At 40.9% G+C, this 22,383-nt stretch overlaps 1 protein-coding gene and 1 long non-coding RNA gene across 4 annotated transcripts in view; one reads left to right on the top strand and one right to left on the bottom strand.

Annotated features, from left to right (window-relative positions):
- Positions 1-13,829, bottom strand: part of LOC108387534 (uncharacterized) — a 148,126-nt gene extending 134,297 nt beyond the window's left edge. Inside the window, exons 1-2 of the long non-coding RNA XR_012126174.1 lie at positions 13,365-13,829; positions 13,134-13,224 (exon numbers count right to left, since the gene is read on the bottom strand). This is a non-coding gene — a long non-coding RNA (uncharacterized lncRNA). The remainder of the gene's footprint in view (positions 1-13,133; positions 13,225-13,364) is intronic.
- A 491-nt stretch (positions 13,830-14,320) lies between these two features.
- The window catches only part of EXOC2 (exocyst complex component 2), a 237,394-nt gene continuing 229,331 nt past the window's right edge, over positions 14,321-22,383 (top strand). For all 3 annotated transcript variants that reach the window (XM_037011057.2, XM_073224460.1, XM_073224461.1), the window contains exon 1: positions 14,321-14,535. The gene's annotated coding sequence lies outside the window, so the exon portion shown is untranslated. The remainder of the gene's footprint in view (positions 14,536-22,383) is intronic.

The following is a 22,383-nucleotide window of genomic DNA, read 5'->3' as shown; positions in this document are numbered from 1 at the left end:
CAGTTTTCCTTGGAGACAGGCCATCCTCACACTGTGTCTGTGTTCCCCTTCCCAGCCTTCCTGTCACTGCTCCGTGTCCACAACCCAGCCTCGGGCGCCTTGGACGGATTTCTGGCCATTTCCTGCTTCTGCACGAGCATTAATTGAAAATTTGGGTGGCCTTGCATATTTACTTTCCTGGAATGCGGCTGGTTATATTTTCTTGGCATTTTCACAGCAGTGCAGCATTTTCAATTTCAAACCACGACAATGAGAAGAAAAGCCAGTCCCCATCAGCAGGCAAACACGCAACAAAAGATGACTGTACCCTGGTTTGAATTTGCAGTTCTGTTTCATAAATTGTAACTATATGTGAGCCATAAGGAATGCCTGTTCTTTTATGAGACTAAAAAGACAAATTTACTTTCTCCTTCCAAAGGAGAAAACATGGTAATGTGCTCAGTTATTATGAAAAATAAAAGCTAAATAGGAGGTAGATCAAAAATTATTTGGTAAAATTTAACAATGACTATCTATGCCCAAATTTCATAAAATGCACTGACTTGAATTTTCTGTTAGTTGAATATATATACTCAGCACACTGTAGCACTGGAGTTTCATACAAATTAGAGCCTGCATGTGCTGCATGAGCAGTTTTCCTTAGGATTATGAAGGCTAACAGTGAAAATTTTAATTTTATCAAGATGTTATGCCATGTTGTTCTAATAATCTAGCACTGCTGTAAAATTTTGTACTGCTTAACATTCAAAGAGGACTCTTTCAATGAGTTTGTGTTAAAACACAGTTTTGGCAAAAATTAAATTTGTACACATGGCTTATAGACATTACACTTTAAAATTGATCTTTCATTTCATTCAGGATGTATGTATCTTTCATTTCTGAACTAAGAGTATAGAGAGCGAATTTTGTATATTTGAAACATTTTTACATGACCTATATTAAAAGAAGGATTTTGAATGGTTGAAAATATATGCAAATATTAAATATAGTTAGTTATCAAAGACAATTACTTTAACCCCTGCAAGAATGCCAACTGAGGGGCAAATACATTTCCAGTTTTGTATCTTTAAAATAGGACTAAGTCTAGATTATTTTCTTAATCTTGAGAAGCTACCTTCCCTTAGTTTATACACATTTCTGCATTGATATAACTGATGAGCACATTAATTGCATATCAATTTACCTCAAAATTGGAAAATGATAAGACCTTTCTTTGGAACAAAGCTTGCCGTGGCTGTGAGCTGAAAGTAGAACTTTGGAAAATGTATGTCCTTTTAACTTTGGGCAACTGATTTGGGAAAGAAAATTTAAAAATTCATCTGTTCATTTTACTCAAACAATTAATAGTGTTAAATTACTATTCTGGGTAACTCTTTTAATTGGAGATAGTACTAAATTGTCAAAAAAATCAATGACAATGGCACTTAAATCATCATATAAGGAGTAAGTACATAAAGGTATCTGACTTCTCAGTTGAGCAAACTTATTAATGCCTTATGATAATTCATAAATAGGATTTCTTTTCTACATACATTTTTTCTAAAATTAAAGCTATTAAAGAGGAAAAAATTCTGCTTGGACTATGCAAATATTGCTTAGCTGAAGTGCTTATTTTGAATATACAGATGTGAGCTGAATAACATAATCATGGTTTTTCATGTGATACTGATAACATGTATTTGAAACTCCCTATATAAGATATGCTGTGCAATTAACAAGGGCAACACTTTGTTTCCACAGCTCTTAGCAAACTTCATAAAAACGTATTTTTCAGCATATATAACTGATGTTCAAATCATTCTCTAAGGCTCACTTGTTTAAAGAGCACATTAAACAGTAAAATGAGATAGCAACAGGAAATGATATTTTCAATGTTTATTAAAAATGTAGACATAATAATAGAATCAAGTATGAAAAAGAGGAAAAATAGGGCAGTTTAAATACCGAAGATACTTCATCTTGAATGGTTGTGCTAGATATTGAATCCAGTGTAGAGTAAGATTACTGCAGCTCTTCTACACTTCACACAGTTTAGAAAACTAGCTAGCAGATGTTCATGAGCTTGATAATTCAAATGTATTTTATTTAGTAGTTTTTCTTCTCATATGAAATTAAACTGTTAAAAGTTATTCACATCGCATAATTTTTTTTCTAGCAGTGGGCTTCAAATTCTGTCTGTTCTGTTATGTTAAATTGTACCTTAAGAAATAAATGCCATCTGGGATATAGTCCGCTTGGAGGCTTGACTTTTGCAGTTAGGTCTGAACAGATATGGGGAAAAACATGTCTTACTATTTATACAGTCTCAAGAAGTAAAAATCACACATTTCTAATATTTTCCACTATCATTTCCACTTTGCTAGAGTTAACAATGTTATACCACAGCTGATGATTTCTACCCTTGATGGCAAATAGCAAAACTAGAATACTTTTTAAGAGAAATGTGCTTCACAGAATAAATAAGAACAGAAACCACTTCTTGTGACTTACCCTGTCCTGCATGAAGCACAGTCTGCCATTCCCTTTCCGTAGATATGTGGCTCCAGAGTGTATTTTACAGCTTGTGCATAGACATGATTCACAGCTGAACTTAGGCATTGTCCCCCAAAAATTAATTCCTAAAATTTCAAAACTATTCCCAAAAGAAATGCAAAGTCTGGCCTGGGAGATTTATATAAGAGAAGATAAACCATTATCTGCAGAGCAAGCTGAAGAGGGACAAGGTTGCCAAATGGGTGTCCAAGAAGTGAAAAAAATGAAAGCGAGAGTATGAAGTATCTTCTCATCTGTGCTTTTTCTTGAAACTTACCGACTTAGACAGAAAATTGGGATATACGCACAATGTTGGATAATATAATTATTGGATCTTTGTATCGATTTTCTACATATGACATTCAACTGTAAACAACTGACAGCTCACCTGGTTTAGGTTAGTTTGTCCAAAGCACAAGGCAAAATAAACCAGGTTCTTGATTTCTTTTTCTTGAAAAAATAAGCTGGTTCTTCTGAATACTTTCTTGTAAGAGAGTCAAAAAGAGGTGATCTAACTGAGAGAACAAGGTACCTACAGACCTCCAGGCCTAAGGGTCTGCTGGTATAGACTGTCTACTCACTTCAGACTGGGAGAGAAGACGCCTTGTGGCTAAGAGGCACAAACCCTCCCAACACAGGTCTCCAGTTACATAGGCACAGATGATCTTAAGAGCTGTTGAAAGCAACGTAGACAGTTACAATCTTCCTGTAATGTATAGGTCAGCCACAAAAGAGAAATGTGTTAATCAGAGAATTTTTTAAAAATTAGAATGCAGCCGTCAGCCTCCTTTCTACATAGAATGCTGCTGAAGACCTCAATTTATAAAGATGAAAGAGATGTAGGAAAATAAATATTTAAACTGTGATTGATGAGGCAGAATGATGCAAGGTGGGTTAAAATGGGGCCAAGACAACATGGAATCTAAACAGTTAGGCCTGAAACCCCCACAGCTGACTGGCCCCCAGTTCCTTATACCCACCATCAGGGGCAGATTTCCAGTGGGGCCCCCCTACTCACCATTGCAGCTCTTCTCAGTAGTTGCTACCTCCAAATTCAGTTTGACTTCTCAATCTTTTCTTAAGATGTGTGTGTTTGGGGGGGCGGGGTGGGAGGTAGGCAGTGGTAGGCATTGCCCCACTGTGCCTGCTGCTAGCCTGACCACAGCAAGCTTTCTATTACCTGCCGGGAGAGACTTCCCAAAGTCAAAGTGGGAGGCCATTTCAGTAGAGGCAGGTTTCTGCCGCTGCCTTTAGCTTAAACAGGAGTAAAAGCTAAATGACAAGTTACTTACTACTATTGGAAAAAAGAAACTTCTAATTTTCTCAGAACCATTTGTTTCATTCAAACATTAAAATGGAAGGAAGGAGTCAGAAAATGAGGGAGAAAACGTGAGAAGGAAGAGGAAACCATAGTCAGTCTATTGACTCAACTTTCTCCTCTGTCCATGTACCAATTTTTTTCTTTGTAAATTTGATTGCTCAGCTAATAGTTCTCACTTGGCTGCTGCCAGCCCTTTATGATTTTATACAAATTTTTCTTCTCACCATGAAAGTGTGATTTTAGGAATAAAAAGCCATAGGATATTTTCAATTCCTATGAATCTAATATGAATTATTTATGCAAAAGGAATAAGAAGATGATGTCTGTCCCTACCATCACTTGCAGATGGAAGTGCTTGCTTCAGTCTTTCATAATGTTCCAGTGGGCATTATCTACTGACTATCCCTGGAGCTTGGGCACTCCCTGGACTGGCCACTGGGATCTGTGTGTGCATTGTGCTTACACTGGTCAGAAAGGAACCTGGCATGTGTCAAAAACCAAAACTAGATAAAGCTTATTACACCTCGGACTCCCATAGCTTTCGTACATTAAAGGTTTTGTTTCTCAGCAGTTGAACACAATTATTAACTATAAATATTATTAGCCATATTAATTTAATAATAATCATTACAGATATGCTGAAAGGATAATAAGTCAGCATAAATTCATGTATCAGAGCTGCTAAGCTTTTTTATATTTAGTTATCTCATATTTAAATAAGGCCCTCGCTTAGTTTTCCTGGAATAAGTAGTTCACTGAAAGGCTCTTACAATGAAATACTCTAATATTCTCTTCAAAAACTGTTAAGTTCTCTCAGGTTTATAAAAGTGTGCTGTTGCTATTAGTTTATATGCTAAGACGAACTCACTAGATGAAATCACACTGGATGAAGCAGAAAGCTTTGATTTATCAAAGAGCTACCTGCATTCCATAACCATTTTATGAGAAAGGTCAGTCAGTATTCTAAATTAGTTATTTAGGCTCTTTAAATTTCATGAAATATATGGCATTTCTGGTAATTTAACACTGTTTAACATATAGTTACTAGATTCTTAATGAGAATGAGCATACAGTTTTAAAACATTTGAATGATTTGTTATTATCATTTTTCAAAAATGGTAGTAATATGTATTTAATTGCATATTTATTTTCATATGAAGCTTACAATGCCTATATTTCTATATTTCCCATAGAGAGCACAATAACTTGAAGGTTGCATATAATATGAATTACTATATATGTATTTCTTCCAGTATGAGTAAGTTAACATTAAAAAATTCAAAAATTAAGTGTCAGGGTCACGTATATTTTAAAGTAGTGAGTTTATGCATGCTTGCATTATAAAAGATTAGTTGTGTCAATCGCCTTGTGCTTGGGATTATTTCTACCCCCAGATACTGCTTACATAATTGTGTTTACTCATATATCTAACCAATAGATCAGTCCTTTATTTAGTTCCATTCAAAATTTGCTGAATTAATTATGTTAGAGTATGCTTGTAAAGCAAGCAGGAAAGAAATTCTTTGAGGTTTAGCTGCTATTTTCTTATTTGTTAAAGCTTTTCCCCCAACAGATTCTTTTAGGCAATTGATTTATATTAGTTCTAATTGTAAATATTTATGAAACAAGACCTGAACTAAAAAAAAGTAAAAAGAAGACAAAAGGGAATTTTTTCATTTATCTGCATCACCTCCCACCAGCCAAAATATGTTTTTCTTATTTTTCTTTTGGAAAATAAATATTGCAAAAGTAATAATAATTATAACTGTCTTTGCCATATTGGCAGACTAGCTTAATTTATAGAAATCAAGAGAGGACATGTAGAAAAAAAGGGCAATGCCTGAAGTATAAGAGGCATTGTGTCAATAATTGTTGATTTGAAAAAAAAAAAAGCTTGAATTGCTACAAAATACATGTCCAGAGAATCTGTCTGAATTAGTGACTAGACAATTAGTTTTGTGCAGAAAATAAACCTTTTTTGAAAGTGCTTTCTAAATTTGCATTGCCTCTAGGGTCAGTTAAACATATTTTTTTTAGACATTTAAAAAATTTAAAGCTCTATTGAAGTATAATTGATATACAAAATTGTACATATTTAATGTATGCAGTTTGGTGAGACTGGAACTTTGACACTTTTAAATGAAAGAATTACCGTGTTGTAAACCAAGAAAGGAAAGAATGTGAAAATTCTATAAATATAGAAGCTCAACTAAAAATACAAAAACTCCCCTCTCTGATGTGGGATGCTGACTTGTCTCATTCAGGAAGAACATTCTAAATTCTTTGAGAATTAATTTATCTAAGCATGTCCTAACCCATAAGTGGGGGCAGGACAAGTGCTGGTACAGCAGTGTATCTCATTCCCTTTTCCTTTGGATGATATTCTACTTTACATTATAGTTTATGGCTTGAAGTTATATTTACTAGAAAAATTTCTGCTGAATTTTGAGCCAGTAGTTACCCGCATATTTATGCAAACCATTGGAAAACTAGATGGTGCTTAATATTTTTTTTCCTGGCTATTAATCAACATTGTGCTTTGTTACACCATGGCTGGTCATTTTTCCATTTGACCAGTGGAAAAGGATTGACACTTCAAAGCAAGCCAACATTATAACCAAGGAAAATATGGTCTATAAATTCTGGTTCAAAACTGATTTTCCAAAGAATGAAAACTTCCTTCTGTGTTTTAAAAACACATGCTTACCAACAGGAGACCACTTCACAACAATAACAATTATACCGAAACATACCCAAAACGCAAATGACGTGAGAGGACTAACAACAACCAGTGGTGTTTTCTTTCACAGCTCAAAATCAGCAGAGTATATAAATTTTCAAGATAAAATTATAATTACATAATTAGGGAGATATTCTCCATTTGTTCTCACATAAAACCTTGTTAGGACTCCTCACAAGTGTACAGTCCTGGAAAGCTCGTATATGAGAAAGCAAGCATATACATGTGCTAAAATCTATCATTCATGTCTGTACATCCACTTGAGCTTCTAATCTCTGTGAAAAAACGTGGTCAAGCTTAGAAAGAATTACTTTATGGAAAAGAGGGAATTCAATAAAAACACAAAGTTGAAAGTACAACCAATGTATTTAGCATTATATTGTTTTCCTCTTTATTCCTTTACCTCCTTGCTGACCTACTACGGTCTGGCTTCCTACTACAGTACTCTAGCCAGGGAACAAAGAAGCAAAGCAATTAGTTCACAGGGCATGGGGCTGAGGCGGCGTGGAAGTGATTCAGGACAGAGGAGCAAAATATTCCGGAAACAGTAAAGGACCAAGAATCTGTTTCAAGATCAGAGAAAACAACCAAGAAGTTCTCAGTTTTTAAGTAAATTTTCTTATAGCTAACAATTCAAAGAACAAAATATCTAGGAGGAAAAAAACCCTTAATTGAATAGCAAAAACAATTAGTGTGATCCACTACCGCTGGCATACAGTGTTATTTGGAAAACTCCACTACCAGCACCCATATGTCCTGTCCTATGCAGACGGCCAGATAAAGTTGCCAGAGGGAAGGCCCTGCCGTTCAGCCAAAACTCCCTGCAGTAGTTGTTTGTTGAAAAGTGTGGTCATGGGATTTTAGAGCTTTAAGGGTCTTTAGAATTTCTCCCATCTGACCACCTTATTTTAAAAACTAGATAATGGAACTCTGAAGAGGTCAAAGAATGCATCTGATCAGGGTTGATATCAGGCCTGGCCCAGAAGGTGGGTTTCTGGAATCTCAGTGTAATTAATCTTTCTCTCTTTTTAAACCAACAGTACTATAATAAATTCTTGATTTTTCAGGGACGGTGGACACCTTTGTTTCTTTGTTTTCAGTATCTCACTGCTCACATTCCACTGGGGCTGGAAAAAAAGGTTTTTACCCAAATCAATTGGATACACTCCATTATCACTTTTGTTATAAGGGTTCAGTAGGAAGGAACAAAGGTTCAGACTCTTGTCTGAAGTGTGGAGTGGAAATTACTTTTGGCTTTTACTGTGTACTCCTCAGCCCTTCATATCTTGGAAATCATAAAGAGCACTCTGCCTTGCTGGGGGACTAGTCCAGGACACTGGGCAGAGTGGGGTGCCAGCAGCTGCTGGAGGAACACCTCTCTGGAGGCAGTTCATGCAGGTGAGCAGGACAAGCCCTCTGGGATGCTGGGTGGCAAACAGCAGGGATACAGCCGCGGTGGGCACACGGGGCAGGTGTGGATATTAGTAATTGCCTGTAAAAACTACATTCAATATCTGCAACGGGAGCACAGCTGAGTTGACATGTAGGTGGTATCTACTGAAAACAGAGAAAACTGCCTTTAGGGAGCTCTAAATTTTTTACTAGGTTTGTGGGAAACCAAGGTGTTAGCTAAACAATGAAAGGACTCAGATAAAAATCATGTTATATTAGAACAAAAAGAAATGAGACATGAATCCAGGCAGACAAATTGCATGCAGTGGATTTATGAAACTCCTGGGAAGTGGGAAGCCTTCGCAAAGGGGTCCATGGGACTCAAATCCTATAAAAAATTTGAGAGGCCAGGAACAGGTTTCCCTGCCTCAGGTATATGTCAGTGCTACTTCTGCTCCAAATATGACACCTTTGAGAGCAGATGTATGAAGTGGTAAGCCAGCAGCCTGCTGTCCTAAGCCCTAGTCAATTAGGGGAAATATTACATCACTGGAATAAACCAGGGATATGGTACCATTTTCTATGACTGCAGACATTACTGATAACATGCAAGTTGTCCTGTTTCCATGAAGTGTACAGGACCTTCAAGCAGAAAGCTTTCAAAGACAAAACACAAAAAACCCCAAACGAAAAACCAACCACCTCCTACTGCCTAGCAGTTTAAAATAAAGTGCTATTTTACATTCAGTTATAAATCCTTCATTTAGAACACAAAAAGGTCTAAACTGCTATTTATGGAAAAGCATGGCATTGGGTTGTCCCTGCCTCCCTGCAGCAGCAGGGCAGGTCTGGCACAGAGGGGGTCCCCTGGTTGCACAGAGGAGTGCTTTTTACATTCTGACCTGGTTCCTGCTCTCCAGTTTCTGTGTCTCTCACACCTCTCTGGCTTTCCTCAATTCCTCAGTTCTCCTCTGGACCACCTACAGACATGACCTACTGCCAGAGACACCATGATATAAACACAGGTGGTAAACACAGCTGCATCATTGTGCTGGGTGGCAGTGAGAGTGAGGGCCATATGGTTCTAGTAACACTGTTGAAACACCATATCCCTATGTAGACCCACCTATATTCACAATCATCTTAATAAAATATGTAGATAGCAAGTAAATAAAAAACCACAGAGCTATGTTTTGCTGTAAAACTGATTGGAGACATTTTACTACTTTGAGGACTTGGCATATACAGAGCCCTGAAGCTGATGAGAAACGTGGATGTTGAAGTCCACACAAAGGTATCTGCTAGGATTACACAATAGTAAGGTGAAGGTAAAAACAAATGATGCCGGGGGTTTCCTTACCCAACAGGCCCAATCAGGGAATTGTTAAGACAGAGTTGGAACTGTTACAAACTTCGAGTATTTCAAATTGTCCTTGTGATCTTAAACCATAAGGTACCAGCAAAGGAAGACAAGGTTGAGTGACACTTGGTGAAACATCTCAATCATTCATATATTGTCAAGATTTACATATCAAATTTTGCTTTTTGTACCTTTACATGATCATTAAGCATATTTTGAAATAGAAAACTGGAAACATGCATCTCCCCAACTCTGCCACTATCATGGTATATTTATCATTATCATTTTACTTTTTCATTCAACACTTATTCATTGAGCATGGTGAGCAATACAAAGTCCCTTCCCTCAAGGAGTTATAATCTAGTGTAAGAAAACCACAATAGAAAAGAAACAACAAAATATATTCACAGGTTATGGTTGGTGCTATTATTGGCCTGGTGTATTGAACACCTGCTATGTAAGGCTCTGTGGTGTCCACAAAAATGAATCAGATGGTAATCTGCCAGCAAGGGGCTAAAATCTGTGATATAACAGACCAAATAATTGTCAGTTTCTGGTAAAAAGGGTCACTAAGGTATAGTAAATTAGAGCTGTTTTGAGGATTAGATTATATACTAATTATGGCATATGCATGATATGCCATGCAATATGAAACACTTCAGGTAGTCACTAATGTAAAAAAAAGAATCTAAAAACAGGAACTGTGTCTGGTATAGTGTTTCTAAGTCTGAAAATAAAGGAATTTCATGCTTCAAAGTTATTTTTTTCTTTCTAGGTCAAACAAAATCTGATGCAAAATAGAAAATACAAATACAGTAATACTTAATTGCCTCAACAGTAAGATGGCAATTTTAGGTTCAATGATTTTATTTGCTGCCAGCTTCCGCATATACTGCACTAACATTTGCCAGTCGGGTTCAGAATATGGACCAGAAAAAAGAAAACACAACCAGTCATATTTATATTATCAAAAGATTCTCTTTCTTCTTAGAAGTGTTTGTGTGGCAGGGATACACAATTATTTGTCACTTTTTGATCCACGATGTATCTATGACTTCTCAAGAGCCATTCATACCAGCTTAATGGTACAATCACCTAATTTGAGAAGGGGTGCTTCACTGAGACCCAAAGGGGAGACAAGAAAAGGGTTTAGTTTCACTCTGAAGTGGGTACCACTGCCAGCGATACAGAAACAATTTCATTTCAACCTCTGCTGCCAGGTCTCTGCCTCCCGTTTCCTGTGTGGCTCAAAATGGATGACCCTGGGACAATGTGTTATTTACTGCACACTGCAGTAACACTTTGATATGTCTTATGATATAAAGGAGAGAAAAATGAACTCATGCTAAGTCCCACAACTCAAAGGATCCTGTACAAAACATCACCTTCTTATACTTGGGATGTATTTGTCACATAGGTGTGCGATTCAGCACATAAAAATACTTGAGTAGCAATTAAGTACAGCTTGTTTTTGGTCTATGAGAATAACTATATTGGCTGGATCCCCCAGAAGTAGCCTGAGATATGATTTCAATGGCTAACACCAGAAGGGGAGTTGGGGACACGGATGGGAAAGGGAAGGAAACCAGAAAAGGTGTGCTGGAAGGCGCTCCTGAGGGCACTGGTGCTCAGGGTCCAGAGGCGCTCTAGATAACATGCCTCTGAGTACCCCCCAGAGGCAGTTGGGATAGTTAATATAACTTCTTGTCTGTCTGTCTGAAGCCCAAAGGGGCAGGTATTCCCAGAGAGCAGAGGGGCCAGCAGAGGGATGAGGGTGGGCTATGGTGGCCTCTGCTCTGACATGTTGTGCTCACTTTGTCCTGGATGGATCCCTCGTGCCGACCTCCAGTCACACCCACATCGGGAGTGTCCACGGATCGAGCTACGGGCTTCTGCTGCGGTTGATCCTGAGGGCACAGTGATGCTCACCATCTTCCTTCTTTATGCCCTTTCTAGATTCTCCTCACCCAAGCTAGCACTTGTGCTGGCCTGGGTGGCTTGCTGGATGAGGTGACCCAGACCTTTGTCCCTGTGGGGTCTGAGTCCCTGGTTGCCATGCTCTTGTCAGACCAGCGTTGCTGCCCATTCACTGATATCACCAGGCATGGAAAAGATGCCTAGGGAGTAAGTATCCTGAGGTCCAGAAAGAAGCCTCCCTGCCCTTATTTCCTCCTGATCATAAGGGTCAATTTTTTGTTTCCTGTGTGAGGAGCCCAAACAAGGAAAGGCCTTTAGATTTCCTGGAACCTTGTTTCCCATTAGAGAATCCTCCCCATCATAGGTGCCAGGACTCTGTCGGGAATGCAGCACCATATGCTGGTATCAGGTTCACAATATATGCTGCATTCCATTCCTTCAGACCACAGAAAGCACGGCATCCCAACCCTGCAAAATGGTACCCCCGAGCCAGAACCTTAGTCTAACTTTATAAGGCCCTTCTAATGTTCTATCAGGGTAGCAGCCTCTGGTGGATGGCAGACCCAGTGGCTCTTGTCCCCTTTGTCTTACCTCTTTCACTCTTAAGCGGATCCCTGGCCCCAAGGGATATTATGGGAAATCCCATGATGTTAAGTCAGGCAGACACTTTGTGAACAATTGAATAGTGACGTTAGTGAGGTCCCAGCAGGCAGGGAAGACAATCCCAAACCCAGGTTATGTATCTGGGTCTGAGGAAATCAACCTATCACTGCTGCCTGGGTTCTTAGAAGGATGGTACAACACCACTGGCTGCATATTGGCCACTGAAGCAGCGTGCAAGGTTTCTGCACATTGTCTAGATCTGTCTTGTTGAGAGGGGTCTCTGCAGCTCCAAGCTGCCACTGTGGCTACTCCATTCACAGGCCTTTTGCACACCAGGATGGCCTACAACAAATTTGAGGCTGATCAAATTTTCCTGGGTACTCAGTACCTTCTGCTGTATGCTTTCAGGTGGGCACTCATGTGGGACACACAGATGGACTAAAATGAAGTTTGTGTGAGGTGCATGGTTCCTCACCATGGCTGTGCATCGACTTCAAGGCTTCCCTCCTCTCTGTTTGAGACAGGGACCCTGGATGTAGTCAGGGTAGGGTGAGGGCCTCGGGAGGGGGCAGGGTGGGATATTTGCAGTCAGAGCATTGTAACTACATGCAAGGAATCCCCCCTACTAAAACTCTATGTTAAACATTAAGCTCTAGAATCATTCTTCAGTGAGATCAGTTAATGTTCCCCACCTAAAGAAGAGTAACACATGTTTTATTATGCTAATCATTCGTAACCATGTGTAAGATTCACGTTAGCATACTAAAAGGCCCAGGCCTATGTGCGGTCTTTCCTCCTTCAAATCTGAGGAGGTGATTTTACATACTGAGCAACTAACTTGCATGCAGACCCAGCTGTAGGCGGCATGGTAAAAGGCAGGAAGAATTCCATCTTAAAGATAAGATTGCATTTTAACACCCAGGAAGTTCAAGAGGCAAGATTCTTTAGCAAGTAGACAATACCTCAGCCCACCTTGGGGGCTGGGCAGGCAGCCTTTTGATGTGTTCCCGGACCAAGGCGCTGGCGTCCCGGAGAGAAATCAAGGCAGGAAATTCCTTACGTTAATTTTTAATATTCAGGGACCACTTAACAAGTTCACACCCCTAAACTCTTTCTCACATTCTCGAAAAATCCTCAACTGCCTATAAAACCCCCTAGACAACGCACCACTACGGACGCTCTTGTCCCCTCCTGGCGTGAGCTGGGAGCTCTGTCTTTCACTTTATCTCTAAATGAAAGCCTGAAAAGCCTGTACCTCGCTCTCCTACCTTGACTGTTAGTGAAGCTCATTCTTCGGCTTCATGAACAAGAACCCCGGCATCACGTTCAGCTGTGCAGGCTACTCTGCCAGTCTTGTACCTGTGGGAAGCAGGTAGCACACTCTTCATCACATAGAGTTCCAATGACAGACTAACTCTCCCAAGAACTGCCCCCATGCTCTGCTCCTCTGATGGCAGCAAACACAGGCCCCCCTGTGCCTTAGATCAGCAAGTACTCACCCAGCTTAGAGCTCTGTGGGTGAATCTCTTCTAAGCCTGGAGCAGGTGTCTTGACCCCAGTTGTTTGGGGCTCTCTTTATAATGTGGAGTGACTTTAGGGTGACCCTGTGTCTAAACAGGGACACTTTTGACAGTGAAGGTGTGTGTGGAGGGGAGGTGGGGGAAGTGTCTTAATCAAGCCATGATAACAGACAAAAACCAGAGTTATCTCAAGCACAGTGGGACGTATGATCACCCGAGTTATCTGCAAGCTTTTCCAGTCCAAGTAGCCAATTCCAGGAAAACCAGAAAAATCCCTTTTATACCCTGTTACACAAACTTAAACTCCACAGTCCTCCACGATGTCATTTCTTTGCACAGGCTGTCAACTCCTTCGCTCACTGCTCCTTCTGCCTTGTAAAACTCCAATCTCGGTGACGATTTTCTACCAACTCTACCAGAGCAGCTGCTATATGCACAAGCATACTGACTGGTTCCACTTTAAGCTTAGGACTCCATATCCCAAGAGGGCTTTTAGTCTGGAAATCCTGCCACATTTTCTTAGGAATGTACTTCACAATATCCAAGACAAAGAGGTACCCTTTCTCCCCAAGCCTCCCTGCCCCGTCCTGCACTTTCACGGACGGCCTCGCAGCGTCTTCCACTCCTGCAGCAGAAGCACGCGGAAGTACACTGCGCCCTCTCCCCACGGGCCTCGGGGCGACGCCGTCATTCGTCACCCAGGGCGGCATTGGTCTCTCAGCGCCCTTCCTTTCTCTCCTGCCCTGCGTGGTGTGCGCTCCGCCCGGCGACAGCCGGCCTGGGGGCCGCGCACGGATGAAGGGGTCCTTTGGGGTGCTACACTCAGGGTCTCGGCTGTCGCGGGTGTCTGCTGCCATTTGCTCGGTCTGGGACCTCTGTGCCTCCCTGGCCTCCGGGACCTCGGCTGGGCTACGCGTCAGGTCCAGTTAGGAAACCTCCGCACACACCCGGGCCGCTCAGGTAGCGAGGCCGAAGGCGCCTCGCTCGCCCATCGACAGCTCGGCGCTCGGCTGCCCGGCGGATCGACGCCCTCGGCGCTCCTGCGGGCGGAAGTGGAGGCGCCGCGGTTGGGGTGGCGGACCGGGAGCTCGTCGTTGGAGCAACTGCGGGCCGGTCTGTGCGGCTCGGGCGGGCTGCAGGCGGGCCGCAGGTATGTGTCTGAACGCGGAGGCCCCGGCTAGGGCTGCGGAAGGCGCGGGCGGGCGGGCAGCCGGCCGGCTCGGCGGAGAGAGGGTGCAGGCCTCTCCGTGCCGGCCCTCTCCGCGCCGGCCCTCGCTGACCGCAGAGCTGAGAAGGAAGGGGCGTCCCGCGTCCCCGAGCCTCCACTCGCAGGCCGGCCGGGCGCCCGAGCCGCAGCGCCCCGAGCCCCTGCGCCCAGCTGCGCGAGCTCCCGCCTCCCGTGCGCGCGGCGGGCCGCCCAGCTGTCACTGGGTCCGGTTTGAGGACCTGCCCTTTAAGAGCGACCGTGCGGCTTGTTTTGCTTGATTTGCTTACGTTTGCATCAGAACTTCCCTGTGAGTTTAGGTTCTTGTAGCTGTTCTGAGCGTTTACGTTTACTCAGTTTACATTCTCACCGGAAGATGGTAGATATTACCCCCATGTTTTGGGGCTACAGGAAAATGGAAGCCCAGAGAGGTTAAGTAACGCACTCAGCGCTGTAGCTGCCACCAGAACCTGAGACCCTGGAGCCTGTCCACCCGGCCACTTTGTTCTTTCTTCCCTTTAAGTCTGGTGCTGCTTAACTTGGTGTTTTAAGATTTTTGTGAATGCACACTTTTCTTAATTCCAAGAAACAGTTCTTGAAAGAGCTTGTCTTTAAGAGCAATTCTTTAAGTGGAAATAAGGTGTTTTTATATGCTAAAGGTCAGTTATACTAATAGGTATATGGAACTTTGTTTCATTTTTTTATTACTGAATAAACTTACAAGGAAATCTTTAAAAAGTATTATAAAAATCATCCACATTTTAAATCATTTGTATGTACTATATTGAAAAGCTGTCTGGAATTGTGGTTATATGGATCTCCTAATGAATAACTGAAAGTTATTGACTCAAAGGGTGATAATAGAAAGAGGATGATGTGTGCTTAGTACTTAAATGCTCTTTTCTGTTGAAGTAGAAACTTAATAATTTTAAGCAGAGGATGCCGCAGAATAACTTGAAACAACTCTTTGATGTTTCAGAAGGGGAATTTTTTCTTGTGAAGTATTTAACTTACCTATACTGAATATTATTTTGAACTGTTACCTTTCTGAAGGACGATTATTAACCCGCTACATTAAAGTTTAATTCATTCCACAAATATTTTAGGGGCCTGTTATGTATGAATCTTAAGGGAAATGAAATTGGTACTCAAAAATTTTTGGAAAGACAGTCTTCTAATAAAGGACTGTGAATAATTTGTAATGCCAGGCAGTAGCAGGATTAGGCCATATAGGAAATACAGTTATATAGTTAGTTTTCAATTACATTTTTTGCCCATTCTGCAGCTTACTCATCATTATCTAGCCAAGATTCATAGGATAACACCTACTACATAATATGAGGTTAAGTATTTATTGAATGGATGAGTTTTAGGCCAGTGTTGAAAGGATTTTGAAATTGGTTGGAGTGGGAAATAACATTGGTCGCTCTGCTAAGCAGTATGTTGGAGTGATGATTCCCAGGTTCCGAGAATCTGGGGAATGTGTTCATGTGTTCCCTGGAGTACCTGACGAAATCACATCATAGTTGTGTTCAGTTGTTATCACATGATCCAGTGTATGTTTATGTTAATTTAAGAGAAAATTATTGTTGATGCACACAAAGTAACTGTAGAGAAATTATGAATCTTGAAGCTGTGGACATACCCAATAGGCGTCCTTGGACCTCAATTTGAAAATTACTGAGTTAAAAGATATTTTGGCTTAGGAGTCAAAAGCAACCATTTACTGGTCCATGTGCTATCAACCCTGCTTCGTAGCATGGGCTGAGTTACTTAACCTTTTTGGGCTTTAGTTTCCTTTTTCCTGAAGTCAGGGAATACATAAATCTAGATTATCTCTAAGAGTTCTTCTTGTTTTGTGAATGGTGTAACCACTTAGCACTTGTTATCCCCACATGGTCTTGGGAGCCATAGCTGTTACTGGTATTTACATCTGTCAAAAGGCTAAGCTTTTGCTGGACAGAGATTAGTCTCAGTCATTTTTATATCTCCCAATTTTAGCATATGCCTCACACACACATTAGAAATAAAATAAATGTTACCCTGGATTCAGAAGGGGCATTTTTGCCATTTCACTTAAAGAATAGCTAAAAACTAAACTGTAGTGTTGAGTGTGAGTATGGCAGGAATTCAAGAAGGGACGGCACTGTTGGGGTTAGAGTAATTGTGAAGGTCAGACGTTGACAGGGGGGATGTGGTCCTTCAGAGGTAAGGCATGTGAACATCTGGGCCACACAGCAGGAACAAAGGCACACAGGCTGGCAAGTGAGTGCACTGGCTTATTCAGTGGTAGAGGTGTTTTGGAACTGATTTATTAGGCTTTTTTTTCTAGAAAATTATATTAGGCTTTCTCAGAAGCTTCATGAAAATTCTTTAACTTAGTGCTGTTGGTAGCACTTAAGGGTGGTGTGGACCATACAGTTTGCTTGTATTTTTGTTGTTGTTTTGTTTTAGTAATTTCCTTCTACTTACTGTTCTCCCTATTAACAATAACTCAGTGCCAGAAAGGGAAAGGATGGTGAACAGTGGGACTTGGGAAACCTGGGTTTTAGTTAATTAGAATGTAAGCTGCTAAAGTGGAACCAAGCAGGCACCTAGAAGGATGCCTGGCACACAGCCTTTAGTAATTATTGTGCATCGGCGAACGTGTTCTCCCATTGCTACTTCCCGGCTGTCCCGCTTTTGGCAAGGTTGGCTCTTAGTTTCATCTGTAAGCTTTGATGAGTTTTTTTTTTTTTTTTTTGGTATCATTAATCTACAATTACATGAGGAACATTATGTTTACTAGACTCCCCCCTTCACCAAGTCCCCCCACATACCCCATTAGTCACTGTCCATCAGCAAGGTATTGATGAGTTTTTTAACACCTTTTCCAATCTGAAGTTCTGTGATTTTGGAGGTACATGATTTTACCTTTTGTTGTATTACAATTTTCCTGAAAGACAAAAAGCCAGGAATATTTTGGTTTTAGTTGAAGTTTAATGAGGGTCAAACATGATTGACATGACGTTATCTGGATAAGTCAGGGACTCATCAGGAATCAGAATTCATGGTTCAAATAAGGAGATTTTAATAAAGGGATCTTGTGCAGAGGTCTGGGCAGGACTAGGGAACAAACCAGGGAGAGTGAGGCCCAAAGAGAAGCCAACACACCTGGAAGGGACAAAAGGAGAGAGCAGAGCCTGCTGGGAGCACGAGTCCCCTGGGGGCGGGGGGTTGGGGTAGCAAGTAGGACTGAAGCACCCCAGCCTGAAACAGGTCCACTTCTGGAATTCAAAGTTCAGACCACCCACTCTGTGCTTACAATCTTCTGTTTCTAACCCTCACTTGGTTACCTGTATTACTCTTGCTCTTTTCCCTGGCCTTTGGTCACTCTCGGACCAGTAGGTTCAATTGTATTGTCATCTTTCTGTGCATCGGATGGCAAGTTCTCAGCCCTGGTTCCAACTTTTCATCTACTTTAGGGCTTGGACTGAGTTGCTGAAACCTGCTGGGAAAATCTTATCTTCTAGATTTGTACTGTAAAGCCATAGTCACCGATCTCAGCTGGTCATCAAAGAATTTCCTAGAATTTGCCTCATCAGCACTTGCTTCTGTTCTCTGTAAAATATATTTTAAGCACTTCCCGCTCTTCTCAAACCTCTCATCCTTTCACCTAATCTGTACCCTTAGCAGATAATCTTGCCACCTACTTCAGAACTAATAGAGCTGCCAGAGGAGACTCTCTTCCAAAAAACCTTTCCTCCCAGCTACTCTTGAGAGATTGCATTTACCCTCACATGGGTGTCAGTCCCGGGCTCTGTACCCGCACACTCCTGCTTTTGGGAGCTTCACTCAGTCTTTTGCCAAAGGCTAATTTCTGTCGTCCTTTAAACATGCTTAGAGACGCAACAATAAAACAAAACAGGAAGGCAAGAACAATAAAAAGATAGCATACTCTTTGATTTCACATTTACCTGTTAAAATTCTCTGTCTTCCTTTTCCACCCAGATTTCTTAAATAGTTATTTATACTGAACTCATCCCATTGCCGTGTGGTGCCAGTATCTATCATTCTGCTGAAGGCCAAGGTCATCTGTGCCCCTCACAAAATCTTGTTCTTAGCATTTCCCCGGCATACTGCCTAGGATGTAGCAAGTGCTTAATGAATACTTGTTCTCACTGAACAATCTGAGGGAACTTCCTTATTCCAAATCCTGGTTTGTAGCACTTTGATTTTCTGAGGGATATGAATCCAACACTGTCATCTTTTGAGCTGCTGGGTCCCCATCTCTGTGTATGTCCTGGGTCTTCTCAGTGGATTGGACAAAAATAGAAGCAATTTTATTTGATAATAATTTCTCTAGTATTAGCCACATGAACTGTCTTTTTGTGAAAAAAAAATAAAACTTGGACTATTTTTTTCTGAAAAATTACATTTCCTAAAATATCAACTAAAGTTTTTATCCTCCTAGTATAGATTTCATGAAGAGGGACTTGGGTATAATTGGCAATAGATTGATGAATGAATAATGCCATGCTTTTATGTGAAACTACTCTTCCTTCCATTAAGTAGTGGATCTTTGAGGGTTTGTTTTTTTCTTTTGGTGGGAAGTAATTCTAGAAGTGAGTTGGATTTGCATTGACTTATTTCACTTCTGATATGCCATCCATGTGTAGTGACATGAGTTAGAGGACCAGCCACCTTTAGATCTATGGCTTTTGGCTTTGACATATCCTGAAGGTAATTGCCCTGTAAGAAGAGAATTAGCCCTCTGAGGTAAAAGATTTCATAGTTTCTGGGAAATAAAGGAGACTTTTAATTAATTCTTCTAATAAAGGTGGAATCCAGTGCTTATTTTAAGACAGAATAGCTAGATAATCAAGCATTTATGTAACATCAGTTATGTGGGGGCTCTTGCAGGGCCAATTTATGAGGCTTTTCCTGTATATACTGTCTTGCGTCCACTATTTTTTCCTAATCACTTCATGTAGATTATTTTCCCTTCTTTCCTTACCTCCAAACACTGTTATGGGCTGAGTTGGTTTTCCTCAGTTCTTGTTCCTACTGAAACAAAAAATTGAAAGGCAGAGACAAAATAGCGAGGCAGAGCGAAAGTTTTATTTGAATACACTTCCAAGGGAGGAATGGGCCAGAGTCAAGGTAGACAAAGGCCCGTGTTGTTTGGACGGGAGGCCTTTTTATTATATTCTGGCTAGGAGGCACCTTTTTGACAAGGTGAGGTCATCTGATTGACTGGTCCATTTGTATAGCCATCCCTCTCAATGAGCATGCCCTTTCCCAGAATGCACTGCACACAGAAAAGAAAAGTGGGGCAGGTAAGGGTAACAAAACTGCATTTTTATTTTAATGAGACTATACTGAGGTGTGGTTTGGGTGGTTCTTAGTTTTGTTGGATGACAACTGGTTTGGTCTTGTCTGGTTAGGCAAGGAAGTTGTCTCCCTACAAAGCTTTTGTCTTCAAGTCAGATCCACTAACTGGGCAGTTTTTTCCTTTGAACCTTATATTCCCTTTCCCTGGCTACTCTTGTCTATCTTTCTACCTTTCAATTGTAGAAGGAGTGAAGATTTTCACCTTCCCATCCTCCCCCCAAATGCCATTTTTAGTTATATTTTTTAAATCATTGGACTTTTTCCCAAATGAATTGAAACATAAATATGTATGCTTTCATCTAAAAGCGCAGTATATTTTGACTATATTTTGTAGGAACTATACTTTGTAGGAATACCAAGTAAGGGTCTAAAGAGAGAGCCAGGAAAGCCAGGGTGCTTGCTTGCTTTCTTGTTCAGTCCTTCTTTCGTGCAGATGTCCCTTCTGAGACCCAGTGAGTCTTAGTACAATTTGTACTACCTGGTAGATTCAGATTTGTGCATGATTATACTTACGTTAACCATAATTTTGAGATGGAACAGGAGAGAGATGATTAATTTAGAAAGCACAATGGTAGAGTTCATGACCTTGTCTCTAATAAGGTGAAGTGTGTGGCAGTGCTGATAGAGCTTGACCTTAACCCTGTTCAGGAAAAGTAGAGTTGAGTTTACAGAAAACTGAAGGAAGTAAATTACCATTCTGTAAGATCCTTTTCCCGGTATTTTGGAGAGCCCTCTGGGGCCAGCCCCAAGGGGCAAGTCTATCCTGGGATAGGTTGAACATGACTCTAGGAAGAGGTGGTGAATTCTACTATTTGATTCTGTTGCTGGGTGGCTTGTGAGTCTAGTTGAACATAATTTTATTGTTGAAACACATTAGGCAGCTCTGCACTGAGCTTTTTCTGGGTCCTTTGGATCCAAGATGGCTCTGGAGAAGATAAGTCTACCAGGTGCTTCTCAAACATTAACGTGCCCACAAATAGATGGTTAAAATAAATGTTGGGCTGAATATTGAGATTCTGACTTTCCTCTGTTATGAGTAGCATGGGGAGGGATGCAGTTTGGGAGTTCTATTATTTCTGGGGTGGATAAACTTTAACTTTTCTATGGCCTGATCTAAGAAAATAGTGCTTTAACATCCAGAGGAGTTCCTTGGCTTATTTGGTGAAAGTTCTCCAAGTTTTCAGTGAATCAGAACTTCTATTTACTGAGTCAGACTTCTGGGGACCCGACAGGGGAAGACACCTGATCACTTGTTGTGTTCAGATTGCGTGTCTGCTATTCAAATCAGCAAAATTCTTTTTTACCAAATCGTAAAAAATGTGCTTTCAGTGGTTCTAGAGCTACTTTTGTGGTTACATTTTCTGCTTTTTTACCCTTAATAAGACTGCTACCAGGTTTTTTTCTATGCATTTTTAATCTGAAATTATGTAAAAAGTAATTTATTATGTCTTTTATTCTACCAATAAATATTTTGGAAAATTAAAGATGGTGCTACAATGAAATACAGGACAATTATAAAGTTTAAATTTTCAGAGTTATTGCAGAAACACTTTAAATTTATCCTGTGTGCTTCATTAAAGGAAAAGAAGTAGATGGGTTAAAACCAACATAAGTTTAAAAGAAAATGCATTTATTTAAGTATATATTATAAATTACAAGAAAACGTGGCCTTTCGTCTTTATTTTAATGAAGTACTTTTATAATGGTAATTTTCTCTTTTGACCTGTGATGGATAGGAGGTTAATTGATGTTAAATGGATTCTTTGTTAATCCTTCATCAGCTATTAAATTGGTTTGGGGAGTACAGGTCAAGGCTACACAAGGCCCTGACCGGCTTGTTTGCTCTAGGAGGTTTTCCCTTTTCTCCCACATCACTCTGTCCAGCTGCGTGTAGTGGAGTCGCACTTCCCTCCCTTCCCCCACTTTCCCTCCCCCTTTCTTCACTGCCCATCCCCAGCCCTCCCCTCTCTGTGCTGCCGAGTGACAGCTTGTGGATGTTGCGTGCAAGGAGTTCAGTTGGCGCTGTGTGGTCTGAGTGTGTGGTCTCCCCTCAGCCGAGAGGCTGCTAACAGGGTGGATGAGAGAGAGCAATACTGTTTACTTTAATTTATTTCGGATGCCGGAATTGTGCCCAGAGTTTCTCCTGAGCTTGATTCCATAGCTAGCAGCTTCAATCCCTCACAGCTGTGCTGAGGTCTCAAACTCTGTGGCCTCCCCCACCCTCCCAACGGCCACTTTCCATAGCATCTGCCTGGTTAATCCCTTGTGGCTCAGAAATGTTAATGGCGCTGCTGAGAGCTGTGATTATTTTGCTTTCACTAGGTCAAGATATATGGCTTTGAAGAAGTTTCTTTTGAGGTAGACAAGTAAAGCAGGAATTTTAAGATAAGTGACAAAGTTAATGTCCTTTCAGAAATTGGA

Source organism: Manis javanica, chromosome 16 (assembly GCF_040802235.1).
Source record: "Manis javanica isolate MJ-LG chromosome 16, MJ_LKY, whole genome shotgun sequence".
Lineage (NCBI taxonomy): Eukaryota > Metazoa > Chordata > Mammalia > Pholidota > Manidae > Manis > Manis javanica.
Note: the sequence above shows the minus strand (reverse complement) of the source record. Positions and strands in the feature narration are given on the sequence as shown.